Source organism: Gopherus flavomarginatus, chromosome 17 (genome assembly GCF_025201925.1).
Source record: "Gopherus flavomarginatus isolate rGopFla2 chromosome 17, rGopFla2.mat.asm, whole genome shotgun sequence".
Classification (NCBI taxonomy): Eukaryota; Metazoa; Chordata; order Testudines; family Testudinidae; genus Gopherus; species Gopherus flavomarginatus.
In genome coordinates, this window is record NC_066633.1 from 7,438,759 (window position 1) to 7,456,915 (window position 18,157).

Below are 18,157 nucleotides of genomic sequence, written 5' to 3' on the forward strand. Positions count from 1 at the left end.
TGACAAGTGGGTTTTAATTCCAAAGGTGCCAAACAAATGACATGATGTAATTAAGGAGAGTAAATAATGTCTATTCACAGACCAGCGCAACTTGACTCCCCCCCCCTTTAATCAAGCTGTACTGATTTTTATAGAAGAGCAAATAGAAGGATCCATGGTGTGTACAAATTATTACACATTTGTTTCTGCTTGCCTGGGAGAAAAAGGAAATGATACATAAGTGAACATACCACATATAGAGTGAGGCATAAACCAGACCTGATCACTAGGACTCGTGTCTGAACACTGACAGCACCTATTCCAAAACAACATGAACCAAAAACTTCAGATCAAATCCAAACATCCCTCATGCCTCTTGGAACCATTCCTTCTTATCAGTAAGGTTTGGGGTAACAGACACAGCAGTGACGTCGGGAGACCTGGGTATGCTAGTCCGGGCTTTGCCAATGACCTGTTGTGACACCTTGGGCAAGTCCCTTCTGTTTCTGGTGCCTCAGTTTCCCCATAGGTACAGGATATGGAGATAACAGGATTTTGCAATGATTAGGACATGAGGCTGGGACTTGGGAGACCTGGGCTCAGTGTCCTGATCTGCCAGGGAATTCCTGTATGAGCTTGGACAAGTCATTGAACTTCTCTGTGGCCCAATTTCCCACCTGTGTAAGGAGGATAATAGCGCTGCCCTACCTCAAAAGGTATTATAAGGGTGAACGCATTAAAAATGGAGAGATGTTATGGTGATGGGGGATATATAAGGTAATCTTTTTAAAGCACTTTGTGATCTATAGATGAAAAGTGAATTTATTATTATTACACCTCTATCCCGATATAACACTAATTTGGATATAACACAGTAAAGCAGCTCTCCGGGGAGGCGGGGCTGCACGCTCCGATGGATCAAAGCAAGTTCGATATAATGCGGTTTCACCTATAACACAGTAAGATTTTTTGGCTCCCGAGGACAGCATTCTATCAGGGTAGAGGTGTATTATTATTATTATTATTATTACAAAAGTGAATGATTATTTATTAGTTTCCAATTTACAATAAACATCTGAGACCAAGTGCCTTAGCGTACACCACATTAATATTAAGAGTTTGTAAATACATTGTACCTTTCACCTGAGGGCTGTCAAACACTTTACAAACATTAGCTTAATTAGGCCGCACAGCACGTGGTGGGGTAAGTGTTCATCTGCAGAGGTTTTACCAATGATTACACGTTAAATGTGAACTGCAGCTGGGAAAATGGACATGGTATGAAGCACGGAGATAGGACTCGCATGCCCCTCTCATAGATAATAACATGTCCAGTGCTCTGCGTGTTCAAAGCACTTCACAGACACTAATTAATCCTCATAATGCCCCTGTGTGGTAGGTAGGTTGTATTATCCCTATTCTGAAGATCAAGATGAAGCAGAGACAAAAGGTGACATTCACAAACAGTAACAGAGCTGGGATTAGAACTCAGGGTTTTCGGACTCCCGGCATTGTGGTCACCTGGCTGTGGGTGGAATTCAGAGGCTAAATATAGTCCCAGTCCTGCTAACACCTATGTATGTGAGTAACTTTACTCACAAGAGTAGTTCCTTTCAAATCAATGAGACTATTAATGTAGGTACAGTTGCTCATCTGGCAAGTATTTGGAGGGTCAGGCTGTCTGTCTGAAAAAATCTTTCCAGCTCCTCTCAAGTCCCCTCTGAACATACCAGTTTGCTCCAGCATGGGTCATTCTGGCACATCACAGAGAAAGTAGTGACTGCATGAGGCTTCTGGAATCGACTACATTGCGGAATGATGCATTCTGGACCTACTTAGAGCTGAAGTCAATGGGAGCTTTTTTGCTGGCTTCTCTGGGTTTTGGAACCGGCAAACCCAATTGGTCACATCAAACCAGACGAAAATGGAAAGAAAGGTTAGTTTGGAAGGATTTGTATTCTGCCCGCCCCACACCCTACACTGGCAAGTGGAAGAATTCAGTCCAATTCTTGTGCTTGTTTCAATGTCCATTTTCCCTTTGCAGCTCAAAAGAGTAAAGGAAAACAGAAAGGAAGAAAATAAGTGAAATATAAAAGAAAGGTGAGTGATACCAGAACGTAGTGTCAAGGTATTATCACATTACCACAGGATAACTGCTGCTCCGTGCCATGATCCACCTATTTGCTTGTTACATTAATTGCTCTTCCAACAACATTGCAGGATTTTGTTTCTACCCTACCTTCCCGTCCTGACCAGCAGCACTAGAAACACCATGCGATTTTAACCAGTAAACACGAAGTGGGCAGAAGACAGAGGAATAAAAGCATCAGAAAACATTGTCCCTAATGGAAAAAGGATGCGTGCAATTCCAGTGGCTGGAGACAGTTAGTCTGACAGTTGCCATGAATTGCTAGCGCCTTTTTGTGTGTGCACATGTTGTAATGGGATGGTAGTTCAGAGGGTGCTTCATCATGGCCATTTCTTAGCTGATAATGCAGCATGGCCCTTTTATAGGGGAGTTCCTGTGAAGTGAGTGACTTTCCTCATGTGCAGAGGTGAACGGGTTGTAATGTATGAAATAAATGTAGCAGCACAAATGCTGATAGAAAACCAGTGAACTTGGAATATAGAAGCTAGGAGGGCCAGAAATGACAGAAGCCATTTGGCACTGAACTGCATTTTGTGAGACATCTTTCAGCATGACTTCTTTCGTCCTGAAAACATTTTGAGACATTCAGGATTCAGAGCTGAGTTTTCTTCACTTCTCAACCATCTGAAAAGATTATGCTGCAAGGTTTTCTTGGGACTTTCTCTCCTGGAGTTACCACCATAGACAGTAGCAGAGGTGGGTAAAGGAAAGAGCCAGGACTCAAGACCTGCAGCTGGTTTAACTTAACAGAGACTCAGCTGACATAACGAACAAACCACAAAACATATATATTTAGAGGCACTCTTCTGCATTACAGGACTTCAGTCAATAACACCTAGCAAATTAGCTAATCTGACCCCTAGAGGAAATTACTTAGTGCACCCTCGAGGGAGGCACGGTATATTTATTATCCCTGTTTTACTGTTGGGGAAACTGAGGCACAGAGGTTAAAGGACTTGCCCAAGGTCACCTGGTACCAAAAATGAGGCTGGAGTGCAGCTCAACCTTGCATTCTGACCTTTCATCTTTAGTGACTTGCAGTCATGTTTCAGTTTGTGTTGCAATTAGCCTGAGTTTGGACTTGATTCCTATTGTTTTTTTCTTCCATACCAGTGTAGCTCTATTGACTTCAATGTGATTACTCCTGATTTACCCCAGGGTAAGTGAGATCACAATTGTGCCCTTCATCTTTAGTGAATGACTAGAACATTTGTCAAGGTGGGTAATTTTTATGTGGAAGGAACCCGTCTCTGGAGTAGGTGAGATGTTGCAAGTAATCATGAGCACAGCAGCAGGGAAAAGAAGTGTGTCCACGTAGTATCTAGCTCTGATTAATCCCTTATCTTTCACAAGCACCGACATTCCTCCCATTCCAAAAGAAAAGCCTGATTCTCCACCTACTAGGCCACGTCCAGACTAGAAATTAAAATCGATTTTAGATACGCAACTTCAGCTACGTGAATAACGTAGCTGAAGTCGAATTTCTAAAATCGAGGTACTCACCAGTCTGGACGGCGCTGCATCGATGTCCGCGGCTCTCCGTGTCGATTCCGGAACTCCGTTCGGATTGATGGAGTTCCGGAATCGATGTAAGCGCGCTCGGGGATCGATACACCGCGTCCAGACTAGACGCGATATATCGATCCCCGAGCAATCGATTTTAACCCGCCGATGCCGCGGGTTAGTCTGGACGAGGGCCTAGTTACATTCATTTCACACCGGTGTAACACCACTGATATCACTGCAGCTACATAAGCATAACAATGGTGTAACGGAGCAATGATGTATGAAATCACAGTCCGTATTAAAACAGGAGGTGTTTGTTAAAGAAAACAGCTACATCCACAGGCAGAAACAAAAAGATTTTCTCACAGCTTGAGTATCAGTTTTGTCTCCTTTGTTTGATAAGCACTGTCTGGAATTCAATATAGCCCAGAGAATTTAGTGGCTGAATAATGTACCTCAAGGTAAGGTCATACTTGCAGTTGAGAATTGGGCACTATATATATTAGCCCATCTATTTAGCATACATATTAGCTACATATAGAAATATAGGGTCCAATTTTCATAACTGCACTGGAACAATTGTTCAGGGCAATTAATGCAAGTGTGCACGCAATCACAGTAGATACATGTGCAAATGCTCAATTAGATGCCCAACTGCCCATTTGCGAGCGCTTTTATTCCCACTTCACACGCCATTGCAATAACTGCTCGTACAAATGCTGAACACACACTTTTGTCCATTCAATTTATGCTGTACAGCCTTTGCCATCCGAGAAGTCTAATTGAATAGCTTCCAGGCAGCCACTGCATTAGGAATGCCAAGTTCAAATACATTGGTTTTTACCCTAAACAACATTTATATTCGCCAGCGATAATAGACTGATTAGCAGCTGCATTATACAAAAGGCACTTACAGCTGGTCTACAGCATGCTATAGTAGTTCCACTTCACTGAGCAGACAGAGGTCTGTAGAAGATGCAACCGAAATGCAGACGGGGAAAGAAGAGCATACACACACACAATTTAATTCTGCTCAATGTGTCTTCCTGTAGGAACTCATAGCATCGATTAATTTTACACAGTGCACCTGCACAGCTATGCCCTTCAGCAAGGTTAATCTTTGCCCATTGCAAGTCTGAAAATTAAATCCAGTGTGGTGTACAAACTTCCTGTGTAGTTTGATTCAATTTCTTTCATTCACGACCAATATGATATATGCGCATCAAACTCACAAGCACTTCCTCTCAGAGCAGATCATTTATTAATAGAAGCTTCCCTGTTCCCTCCTCTCTCTCCCTCTGTCATGTAGTTTAATTAATGTTTCAAGTCTGGCAGCTTTTTGATTTCCATTTCAGGAATGCATCTGATCAGCCAGTTTGACAGAAAAGCTGGAAATGAGTCCAGTTTTTCTGATTCCTGCACTTAAACATTCCAAGAAGTCAGGATTTTTTTAGATTCCAGCCTTTAGGGACAGGACAAAGTAAGGATGGTTCACTGATTAGCACCCAGAGAACATGGGTTCAAATCCCTGCTCTGCTAAGACTGTCTGAGTGACCTTGGTCAAATCATGTTGCTTTCCCTGTGCCTGGATCCCCATGGGGATAATAGAATTGTTCTACCTCACAGAGAGTTTGTGAGGTGCTCAGATACTATTGTGATGGATGGGGCAGAGAAATACCTTAATTAGAAATTAATGTGAAGAAACAGGAGACAGCTGCAGGTTCAGGTCCAGACCTTGCTTCCCCATTGTCAAAGCAGCTTTACAGCTGGGGTTTGGGGTTGGTAGCCCAGACCCATTTCTAGTAACATCCAGCAGCAATTTGATTTTTAACCCCACCAAAATCTATGTAAATCCAACATCAACAACATTTTTTAGAAGTTTTCTGAAGGGGAAGAGTAAATTAGGTTGTATTTAAAAAAAACAACACATTCACCTTTTTGGTTAAAATTATTACAATTGAAATTATTATGTAAAACAAAGGAATATGTTTTAGAAGGGATAAGAACCCTCATGCCAAGAGCACCAGCCTCTAACTAATGAAGGTCAGGAAGAAACTTTCTCTGAGGGCAGGTTTTCCTAGAGCCACCTTCCCTAGGGTTTTCTGCATTTTTCTTTGAAACAGCTGATACAGGCCACTGTGGGAGACAAGACAATGAACTAGATGGACCACAGGTCTGGTAATTCCTAAATTCCTATATCCCCGTTTGTCATTTTTGTCCACCTTTTCCTGGCCTGTTTTCAGGCAGGAGCTGCAGTAACAAAATCCCATCGGACAGGCTGTATTTTTGGTACATCCAGCCCAGTTGGAAGTAGAATGTACCAAAAAACACACCAAAAATCTCTTCTCACAAGATTCTTCCCATTCAGTTGTGCAGGCCCAGAGAACAGGGGTAGTTTGGAGGAGGTTTGGTTGTAAAAGGCTGCAATTATCTGTGTGTGAGCCAAAGCTCCAGCGGCAAACTCTTTTGTGGCTCCCCCACTGCCGGATTTTAAAAGGATGTTGCAAGTGTCAAGAGGATGGATGACTTCATGGTTGAGGCATTGGACCTGGACTAAGGAAAAGCACAGTTCTATTCCTGGCTGCCCTGTGTGACCTCATCAAATCTTCCCATACCTCAGCTCCCTATGTGCCAAGTAACAAAAAGAATACTTTCTTTGTCCGTCTTGTCTATTGCAATTGTAAGCTCTTTGGGGCAGGGACCATCTCCCACTCTACGTCAGTACAGCACCTGGCATAATGGCGCCTCCTTCCTGGTTGGGGCCTCTGGACGCTACCGCAATAGAAATGATACATAGCGGAGGCCCCCATAAACAGGGACAGTGTAATCAAGGCCAGGCAGCCAGGCGTAATGGTATTAGCGCCGCTGAAGGCCATGTACCCCAGCTGAGGATATGCTTCCAGGTTTCTAGTCTGTGGAAGCCTTTGGCACAGGCGATTGTTTAAACAAGGAAGGACACTCTATACCACTACCATTTCACAAAACTCAGCAAAGCTATGTAAAACCCAAGCTTTACATCTCTGTCTATATACTCCAGGGGATTCCTGGAGCCAGCTTTCCCCATGTCTAGCAGCCAGTTCGCTCCTGTAGCTTTGCTCATTTGTTACTCTTTAATTCGATTGATTCAAAGACTTCAGCTCCCATCAGACTTTTCTGTCTGGGAGCATGGAATGGAAACCTGTTATGATGGAGCAGCTGTTATCCTCAAAGTAGCCCTTTCGAATAGATCTGTGGGCTCACTCAGCAGTTCGAGGGCAGCTGCATGGATCAAGCAAGAACAGGATCTAATGAGGCTGGTGCCAGGCTTCCTCTGTTCTTCCCTTCAGAACTGGCCAGCAGCAGGTCCATGGAACAGAAACAAAACTGCCCTTGTTGCATTTGCTGGAGGGTATTTCATGTCACATATCCACCATTAACCTGTCCCCCTTTATCCTAGTCTGCTCTGGCATCTGCTCCCTGATGCCTTTTGGCTGCCACTGCACACAGCCTATTAATTTTACAGTCAATTCCTCTTTGAAAAGCTTATTTCACCCACCCTCTTCCCCCTTCTTCTTCATCTATTTTTACCAGCAAAGTTTTCTTCTGGTGTTTCTTCCATTCAGCCCATGCTGTGCTCCCATATAAGGTCCTATTACTATTTCATAGAATCATAGATTATTTACCAGAGGCTCATCAATTACGACCACATAAATTTTGATAGCACAACTGGAAAACCTCAAAAGTTAAATCTTTTCCCATTTTTATTTTATTTGTTTACTGCAAACTTTGCTAGAATGGGTCAATTAAAAACAGATAAATAAGCAGAGATCCTCAGGAAACCCTGCTATTTTGTGCATAAACATAGTATCAGCTTGATAGCAAATAGGCCTGTTTATATGCAATATATTTGCAAGACTAAATCTTGGGATCTTTCAAAAATGCTAAATTTCATTCAGACAAATAATTATTTTTGGCATCTAATCTTTTAATTTTCTTCTTGTTATGTAAAAAAATCCGTTTTAGGAGGAGGGGGGAAATGCTAAATGTCAGTGAGTGCCAAAGCCATGTAAAATTAAATTGAAGGAAAAAACAGTGAAAATATTTGCAAAACATGGGTCTGGATCCCACACAGTTCTATTGGCTCTAATCCAGTTTCTTATCCTTTGTGGTTTTGTGTCTCCATTTCTCCTCATGTTTGAAGTCTCACAAACAGGGCGTATCCAGTCACAAATCTCAGGGATCTGGACAATCAGACTGAGCTGAAGCGAAGCAAAGACATTCACAGCAATTGCCCCTGATTTTCCAACCAGCTCTTCTGCCAGGAATCAACTTAAGCCCAAGGATATATCCTACTGCAGCTGGTCAGAACATTTCATTAAAAAAAAAATTTCAACTAAAAACTTCCATTTGAAACATTTTTGTTAAGAAAAAAGTATTGATTTTGACAAAATTCTATTTCGAAACAAAATTCAACAAAGCTTTTCAAGAAAGTCAAATATAATAGGCTGACATTTTTGGACTAGAACGTTTTGATTTTTTATTTTGAAATGACTTTTCGAAACCAAAAACTCTGCTTCTGTATAAAAAAAATGGAAAAAGCTTTAAAAGGTCAAAACAGGAACAAAATGTTTTGATAAAATCCAAATAAAATATTTCAGTTGACCCCAAACAATTTTTTTCAGAATTTAATTTAGCAGGAAATTTAGAAGTTTTTTGCTTGTTTTTTGGTTCATCTGAGAGCAGAAAAAAACAAATTGCAGTATTAGACTCTCCAATGAAATGGAAAACCCAGCACCTGCCCAGCCTTACGTGACACCAATAACTGGTACTCACTGGGAACAAAACTTCTGCTTAATAGAAATGCCTTCTGGGGGGGTTGCGGTGCTTAGATGCTGTACCTCTGTTTGCTTCTCTAGCAAGCCATTTGCAGTCCATCCATAGCTGTGATACACGCAGAAAGCATATGAGCCAATCCACTTCTGTGCCATCTAGGCTCTTCATTTGCCATTCCATGACAACATATGCTAAGCTTCTCACAGATACCCTTGGCCAATGGCCCCGGGCAGCCAGCAAGCTCAGCCTCTATCCATCCAGGGCAATGACTCATCCCAATTACATGCAACTGTCCAGTTATGCAGCCCCCTGGACAGCTGCATGGCGTCTTCTGATAAGGAGGAATTCCAATGAAGGGCCATTGACTGCAACCTGACAAGCTTATCACATTTGTTACAGGTGCCTATTCCTACAGCAGTCCACGTTCTGCATTTTCTCAGTGGAGCAGTCAGGTGTCTTGTGTAAATGCATTCTGGTCTAGAAGCACAGAGCAGGCACAACAGGGATTGTCTAGCCAGATATAAATTCCAATTTACACGGATTCAAACTATTACCCAGCAAACAGCAAGCATCAGTCTTTCGCCAGCTGACACATCCACCTAGCCAGACATTATCATCTTTGGAAAATTATAAAGGGACTGAATGTGAGGAATGCTTCACACCTCAGCCTAAAATATTTTAATCCAGCCAAACGGGTGTAGCAGGCGATTTCATTCACTATTTTTTTTCCTCCTGCCATCTGTTGCACATCTCCTGCCAAGAATACTACCCTGTCATCTCCTGCCTGTTATTCAGAGACCTAAATCCTCCTCCTGGACCCCAGTCCTCAGTAGTTCAGCTGGGCTCTAGGGACCTCTGCCGGTGCAAGCTAAGGGGAATCTTCCCTTCCAGGATCTGTAGCAGGAGCAGAGCCAGCCTGCACCTACTCAGAACTTCATAGCCATAGATGGGATAGAATATGGATCCTTTAAAAGCCCAGACTCCTTCCCTTGGTGTTAAAGAGACTCTCCATCAGCTACACACGCTATGGGTCCCACACAGCTGAGCAGCTCTCATTCCATCCAGTAGAGGGCAGTGCTACCCACACACGCAAGTCAGCAAAGACTGACTATTGGCCCAGCGAGTGGCTCCAGATTCAGAGTCTCGCACGGCCTCTGGAAAATGAATTGGAGGTGGCATTTTCCAGCAGTCTAAGTGCGTGGAAATGCAATGTCACGCTCCAGCTCTGCTCCAAATTCGCATGCTGTCTCGACTGCAGACTCTCCTCTGCCCTTCCTTTGTGGGAATTGCTCTGCCAGCCCCATAGCAGAGGACAGGCATTTGGAAGGGTTCGCTCTCTGGGTTAATTCTGATGGAGATTAAAGATGACAAGTGATGCATTGCCAGGCAGCGGGGATTCAACCAGCAGCTAGGGCTGACACACAAAGCAGAACAGGCAGCAGAAATTATTAGAGACAGTAGAAAGCAGGTCCAGTAAAGCAGAGTCCAAACATTCACCTAAAGCTTAAACAGAACCTCCTGGTTTCTCTGGGAAACAGAAACGCTGAAATATCATGGAGAAACGAGTCTGTTTGGTATTTCCATGCTCAGGCCTAGGAAATCTCACAAAACAGCCTGTGTTTATGTGATTCTTCATTGCCAGCATCTGCACTCAGCTACACTTGTGACAATCTGGAGCAGCTCCCGTGAAAGTCTGTATGTCATTCTGGAGTCACACCAACAAGCTGAGAACAGAATAGGCTCCAGAGGTTGAGATAGTTCTGATAAGTACAGTTAGGGTGACTAGACAGCAAATGTGAAAAATCGGGAGAGGATGAGGGTAATAGGAGCCTATACAAGAAAAAGACCCAAAAATCAGGAGTATCCCTATAAAATCAGGACATTTGGTCACCCTAAGTACAGTACAACCAACCCCAAGCATTCAAAAGCCATGAGTCAACTCCAAACTACCATGAGATTGGCTTACAAACCACGGGATTTTAAAAGATAAATAGTTTGGGTTTCTTTTTATTGGCCTTCTCTATTTTGACCCTTCAAGTTAAACTCTTCATTTTCAACCATTTCTCCATCATCATGAAAGCTGGAAACTTGTTTTTCAAATGAGAGCTGAGTCTCCCATATTCCCCTGACTCCAGAAGCTGAGGTCTTGAAGAAAAACTCCAGATATCACGTGACTCACAATAAAATCGTAAGAGTTGACAACACTGCAAGTATCCAAATCTTGGGAGGGTGAGATTGTCATAATGAACCCAACGTGGGAGAGCTTTGTATGGGTGGTTTGTTCCATTTAAGATATGTTATGTTCATGGCACACACGTAGAGAAGTTAGTTAACATTAAATACTCCTGTGGAAAGGGTTGCAATCTTTCATCTGAGGATCCAGAATGATAACACACAGAAAGTTTGCAAGTTGCTTACTAACACTGAGGGGGAAAATTCACCCCACCTTGCTGCAGGCTGATCTTTACAGACAGACTCTGATCACACACTGATGCTTCTCAACAGAGCCCAGACCTGCAAGCAGGACTAGGAAACTCCCCACCTGCCAACTCTTAAAATGACAGTTGGCAATTCCAACAGTCCTCAATACACCACAAGATGGACCTGCATCCTGCTACCCATCTAGAATTAGAAATGCATTCAAGCTTCAGACGTCCCTAAAGATTAGGTTTGGTTCAGCCCATTTTAGGGATGGTTTAGCCCAATCTGCAACATCCAGACTCACATCGGGGCTCTGGTACTGAACACTCTGCAAATGATGGGGGTGTTTGAAACCAGTGCTTTGTTTCAGGCCCATCTTTACATGGAACTTTAGTTGAAAGTGCCTGTGTGTTAGGCTGGGGTGTCAGGAGAGTTTTGTTAGCTGTGAGGGGAGGCAGGACACTTGCCAGTGGGTTGGAGGAGAGAGGGGTTTGGAGGCTACTGAGGAGCAGGGGTTCTCTTCCGGTGAGTCGGGAGGTCATGGTAGGTGTAGTGTATAGAAATTGGATAATATCCCTTTCATCTGTGTCAAAGTTTCCCCATATTTTTACTGTTATGTGGATAGCAAGGATTCAATCATAGGTAAGAGCAGGGAAAGGCATAGGTCTAGGGATGCTGACCAGCAGCAAAATCTATCTAAATGATCCCTTTTACCACAGTGTCTGAGCAGCGACTTGAACCAAATCTGCCAAGTCCCAGGGCAGTGCTCTAACTGCCGGCCCAATGCAACTACATGCTAGTTCTTGCTTAGAGATGGCTCTGCGAAATAACTCCCTCTCCGCCTTCTAACTTTGTTTGCTCCCCTCAGTTTTGCAAACAAGCTTTGCATTAAAAAAAATAAAGGGAAAATAAAAGTCAATGAGACAAAGAGAAAGCAAAGAAGCCTCTGTCACACACCAGCCATGATGCAGAAAGTGATATCTGCAGAAAGGAACATCTCTTTTTCAAATTAACATATTAATAATTAGGCAGAGCCAAACATAAATCTCAGCACAGGGCCCCAATTTGGCACATTTACTCGCTGCATTCAGCTGTGTCAAAGCAACCATTCCGGGGTGTCTTTGAGCGTGACAGCCTGCGTTTTACAAGATGTAATTTCAGTGCTTTAGCACTCCCTTACTTATGCATCTCTTAAACAACAGAGTGTTGGTTTCTTGTTTGATTGAGAGAAATATCCCTTTCGTTAGGATTTTATTTGCATTGTTTTCTTAGGAGTGTTTTTTGCTCTTGGCTTTTTGAGGAACCCCATTTAAAATAAGCATAAAAGTGATCCAGTTTTGTTTTCTGAGAAGCAGAAACATACCAACCACACTCAGAACAGTAGAAATCGCTCCTCCAGAGAAAAACCCTTGCTTTCATATTTCCCAAGGACTGAAAAACCTGCAGCCAGGGGAGGGAGAGAAGAAAGAAACAAAGAAAGCTAAAGACCCCACACATTAAATTACAGCCCGTTACCATACTTTCTTTCGCACAGAAATCAGAAGCAAAAATATCTTTCAATTTAGACACTTTTGACATCCTTGGTTGGAAATTCCAGCATTGGAAGTAAAGTTAGAAGAGTCCAAGAAGATTTCATTCCCATGGCTCCCCTTTGGAGGCAGTCTCTTCAGAACAGCCCCAGTGGGACAGGAGGAGGAAGCATGTGTTGCCACTGCCTATGCTGAATCTAGGAGGTGGAATATCAGATAGCTTCAATCTGCAGGGGGTGTGCAAAGACCTGAAAATACCGCAGCATCACGACAGTGTGTAAAAGCTGCCACACTGGCCAGAGATGATGAAGTTACCAATTTTGGCTTCAGGTAGTGGCAGGACAAGTGGCAGCTCTTGACCCATGGCAAACAAATGAACCAGAAAAAAAAAAGTCTGTGTTGATCTTAGAAAATGGCGCATAAAACACATGATTTTGTAGGTGGAGCAGGTGTTAGGAATATCTCTGCAGAGCAGTCACTCAGGGAACCACCTCAAACACGCCATTTGGGGCATTGTAACATTCCACCCAGCTGGTGGCTGGATGTGCAGCACACCCAGTGTAAATCCCCTCCCCATGCTATACGTTCCCCAGGTCCTACAGCCTTTATAGTGTAAAGGAAGCACATATGCACTCTGCTTGGATCTCTATTAGCATTTGGATCGAGCCAGCTAAGAGGGTCAGATGCAGAGCTCATTGAAGTCCATAGAAATACTCCCACTCACCTCAAAGGGCTTAGGAAGTACAATGAGGCAGGTGGAGGAGGCAGAATACAAGACGTTAAGCTGCAAAGGCAAATGGTGATTTATGAGAACTTCATTGAAGGTGGCCTCTAGCTACCACATCCCATCTTGCTATTCGGAGAGAGAGACAGAAAGCAAGCATGGGTAGAAAAGGTAGAAACGTATTCCAAATCCTGATACTGGGCATTAAGGATTCGACACCGAGGCTATTCTTCAAGCCTGGAGTTTTTACTGCCATTTATTAAGTACTCGCGCTGTACTTCCATAGCCTGTAATGTCAGCAGAACTTCCCAGCAGAATTAAAACCTCGGATTAAATCAGGTGCCTCGTAGAAGCTCTGAAATTTCATGTACCAGTGACTAAAGGCAAGAAAATGGCATTGGTTAAAAAGCTATTGACAGATATTAAGAACATCAGTCCAGGCCTAGTGATTTCCAATTGGTTATGATAACCTGAGTTGGAGATTTTTTTTTGAGACAAAAATGAAAGACCCTTGTGTGACGACATGCTGATTTATGGATAATTATATGATAACACATTGCTTCCCACTTGCTGCCTTAGAAATATGCTGTGTGGCAGAGAAGGGAGAAAAAAAGAAATAAATGGAGCAGTCCACAGGGCAGAGTTATAACAGACTTCGTCAAACAGTGGCCCAGATTCAGCTCTCAGTGATCTCTGAGCATCCCCATCGAAGTCATGAGCGTCAATAAGCAGGAAATGCACCCCTCTGGGTAGAGCCAAATGGCCATTTCAGCTCTTAGTTACCTGCGAGCAACTCCTATTAACCTGCATGTCACTGGGAGCAGAGAGAGTGTGTGTGTGTGAGAGAGAGAGAGGAGAGAGAGATGGCCAAAATTGTCTGCATGAAATAGCCCTGGAAAGGAAACAAGGGCAGATAAGGGGGAAGGGTGGAGTCGTGCTGAGCTGGCAAGGTGGGATAAGAAGTGTGTGTTGGATGCTGTGAAAGAGCGAGAGCTGATGAAATCTGAAGGTGATGTGGTTCTGATGATAGGAAAGGAAGATCAGCAAATTGAAAAGCTGAAAGAAAAAAAACCCACCTCATTTGCGGTTGAACAAAATGTTTCATTTTGAGAAAACTGAAAGGTTTAGTTTTGACCCTTTTTAAATGTTTGAGTTTTTCAAAATAAAGTTAAATGAAATTTTGAAACCAAAAAAGTTGCATGTTGAAAAATCAAAACATTTAGTGTAGAAAGCGTCAAAACAAAACATGTTTGTTTCTTTAAAAAAAAAATCTGAAAAAAAAATAGTGAAATCGACACAAACTTACAAGCAGCAAAGAATCCTGTGGCACCTTATAGACTAACAGACGTTTTGGAGCATGAGCTTTCGTGGGTGAATACCCACTTCTTCAGATACATGTGGTGGAAATTTCCAGGGGCAGGTATATATATATGCTAGCAAGCAAGCTAGAGATAACGAGGTTAGTTCAATCAGGGAGGATGAGGCCCTGTTCTAGCAGTTGAGGTGTGAAAACCAAGAGAGGAGAAACTGGTTCTATAGTTGGCAAGCCATTCACAGTCTTTGTTCAATCCTGAGCTGATGGTGTCAAATTTGCAGATGAACTGAAGCTCAGCAGTTTCTCTTTGAAGTCTGGTCCTGAAGTTTTTTTGCTGCAGGATGGCCACCTTAAGATCTGCTATAGTGTGGCCAGGGAGGTTGAAGTGCTCTCCTACAGGTTTTTGTATATTGCCATTCCTAATGTCTGATTCCTAATGTCCTGTGATGGACCTAACCAGATCAGCCACACCATCACTGGTTCATTTACCTGCACATCCACCAATGTAATATACGCCATCATATGCCAGCAATGCCCCTCTGCTATGTACATCGGCCAAACTGGACAGTCTCTACGGAAAAGGATAAATGGACACAAATCAGACATTAGGAATGGCAATATACAAAAACCTGTAGGAGAGCACTTCAACCTCCCTGGCCACACTATTGCAGACCTCAAGGTGGCCATCCTGCAGCAAAAAAACTTCAAAAGGACCAGACTTCAAAGAGAAACTGCTGAGCTTCAGTTCATCTGCAAATTTGACACCATCAGCTCAGGATTGAACAAAGACTGTGAATGGCTTGCCAACTACAGAACCAGTTTCTCCTCTCTTGGTTTTCACACCTCAACTGCTAGAACAGGGCCTCATCCTCCCTGATTGAACTGACCTCGTTATCTCTAGCTTGCTTGCTAGCATATATATATACCTGCCCCTGGAAATTTCCACCACATGCATCTGAAGAAGTGGGTATTCACCCACGAAAGCTCATGCTCCAAAACGTCTGTTAGTCTATAAGGTGCCACAGGATTCTTTGCTGCTTTTACAGATCCAGACTAACACGGCTACCCCTCTGATACAAACTTACAAAACATTTCAGTGGTGCCTCATCTGCATTTTTCTCTGGAAAAAAAAATTCCAGCTGAAAAAATTAGCTCAGCTCTTAGCCCAGCCTCTTCCTGTGATTATTACTGACATCGATTTTACATAGCTGTTCAGTGTCTATTTGCATAAATCTACCCAGCAAATCAGGAATAAAATTCAAGAGTCCTGACATTCCAGCCAACTTAACCATAGACACAACTTCCCTTTTACCAATTTTTATCTTTACCACTAGGCCAGTTTCAAATAATTACATGTGTTTAAAGAGCTGGGAGAAAGAACACGAGTTAGTGAGTTAATAATAGCATTTCGCTCATTTCAGCTGAAGCTGTCTCAGCTTAGAGAGACAACAGGATGCAGTCACCACCGTTCCCACGCATTGCATATGTTGGACTCTCAGTGGTATGTACTGGAGCTGGGACTTCCTTGCTCCTGGCGTGCTTCACTATACGGCCATGGCACAGCTGACATTTAACCACTGGCATAGCCATTCTTACAAGGGCCTATCTGCATGCAGGTAAAGTACTGCACTTGCCCAGTGCAGCAATATAAATAGGAAGCTGTATTTGGGAAAAGAAAAAGCAACTCAGAGGCCAGCTCTGTAACACACAGAGCCCTGCTGCTCTTGGGCTGCAATGCAGGCATTGGGACAGATGGAACCCTTCACTTCGCACCATCCTGAGCCAATCATCTTTTGTACACTGGGTGCATCTGTGTCTTACGAACATATGCTGGGTTGTTATTGCACAGCACTCCCGAGAGTCTTGGCCTGGCACCTTCTCATTGCCTGCTTCCTCCATGCAGAAGTCCTTGCCAAGATCAAAGGATGAAAGGACCATGAGAGTATGTCTATACCGCAGTGTAAGACCCGAGTTCGAATTCAAGCTCAAGCCTAACTCCCCTTCCATCTAAACCCAAATCACAATAATCAAGGGCTCAGACCCAGGATCTCAGGACTGCCAGGGGTGGAGGATCCGAGCCTGAATTAAGCCAGAACTGAGGTTCAAGCCCTATTGCTTTGCGGCATAGAGACAGTACCATGAACTTCTGCTTTGCAAGTCTGCTAAAAATATCCCACGGGCTGACCGACTTTGTCCTCTGGACACTCCGGTTTGTTGGACAGTCTAATTTTCCCACAGTGCCCCATGAACAAAGGGCTAACCAGACACATTTGGGGGGCGCTAGGCAGTCTATATGGTATGGGTGGTTGGACTTGGCCCACACAATGCAGTGTAGATGCTGGAGCACCAGATTGGGACATAGGGTTCAACAGTTCCTAATCTGGGGTTAGCAATGAGTGGAGACACTCAAGCCCTAGGTTAACACATTCAGGGTCTGCTAATTTGAGTTCTACTAACCCTGGGTACATTATAGTGTAGATGTACCCTGAATGACCGCAAAAGTCAGAGGGAAATAGCCCATAGTGGAAGGGATACTTCCTGAAATGAGTCGGAGTTTTGCCATTGACATCAGAGAGCCCAGACTTCACTCCATACATTTTTTAAAAGCTGTCTACCTGGGTTCCTCTATGACCTCATCACCCTTCTGAGGAAGGGAAATATAATCCTCATGTTACAGATGGGAAACTGAGGCACAGAGAGACTGAGTGATTTTACCAAGGTGTCTCAGAGAATCAGTGTCCGAGACAAACTTCGAACCCAGATCTCCTGGGTCCCAGTCCTGTGTTTTAACCACAACTTTTCTTACTTGTGTTATGGAAAGAAAAGGCCCTTAGCTAATGAAAACAAAATTTTAAAAACAATTTAATTTTCAACATTTGTTTCTTTTCGTTTGCATTGTTATTGCCATAGGTTTCATCTCTTTTGACAGCGCCATTGGCATACACAGCAAATACCAGAAGGCCTGATCCCTGCACCAAAGAGCTTTCAATCTAAGCCCTTTTTGCTCATGATTCAATTTGCTCATTGAAAAATGAAAATAGACTAGGCAGTTTCACTCATTTCTGGTCTGTTTCACAGTTAGGTTCTCATGTGCCAGGACACTGATGTCCAAAATATTTCCTTCTCCCCTGAGTCCTAAGCTTTGGCTTTGACCCATTTGTCCTGGAGAAAGTTCTGTCAGTTTGGGCATTTTAGAAACCCCACTGCTTGTATAGACACATCACTAGCCCTGCATAATATACAGGGAAAAGCATAGTTCTAAACCTGAACACTGGACATATCTAGAGACTTAGGAAATCCAGACCTTAGGAAAACAAGTGTGAGAATTGCCTCTCCAGTCCTAGGAACAAATATCCTCAAGTCAGGGCCAGCTCCAGTAGCAACATGGTTCATTGCAAAAGCACCACCCTTGACTGCCTTGCCCCCTTGCCCAGCTTTCTGGGATAGGCACAGTCCTTGTTGTTTGTCTATGCAGCACCTACCACAATCCAGCCCTGATGTTTGAATGAGTTTCCTAGGTGCTACTGTAATACAAATGACAACGTTGTTAAATGAAATACACGGTCTCTTTCAAACGCTTCCTAGCTTAGGGGGCATAGGGACTATCGTGTTAAATAGTTTGTGGCAAGATAAGATGAGAGATACAGTTAAATCAGGCTCATTTGTAGGCTGGAAAGAGCTTTTACTTTTTCCTCCTCTCTCTCTCCAACAATTGAGCATTA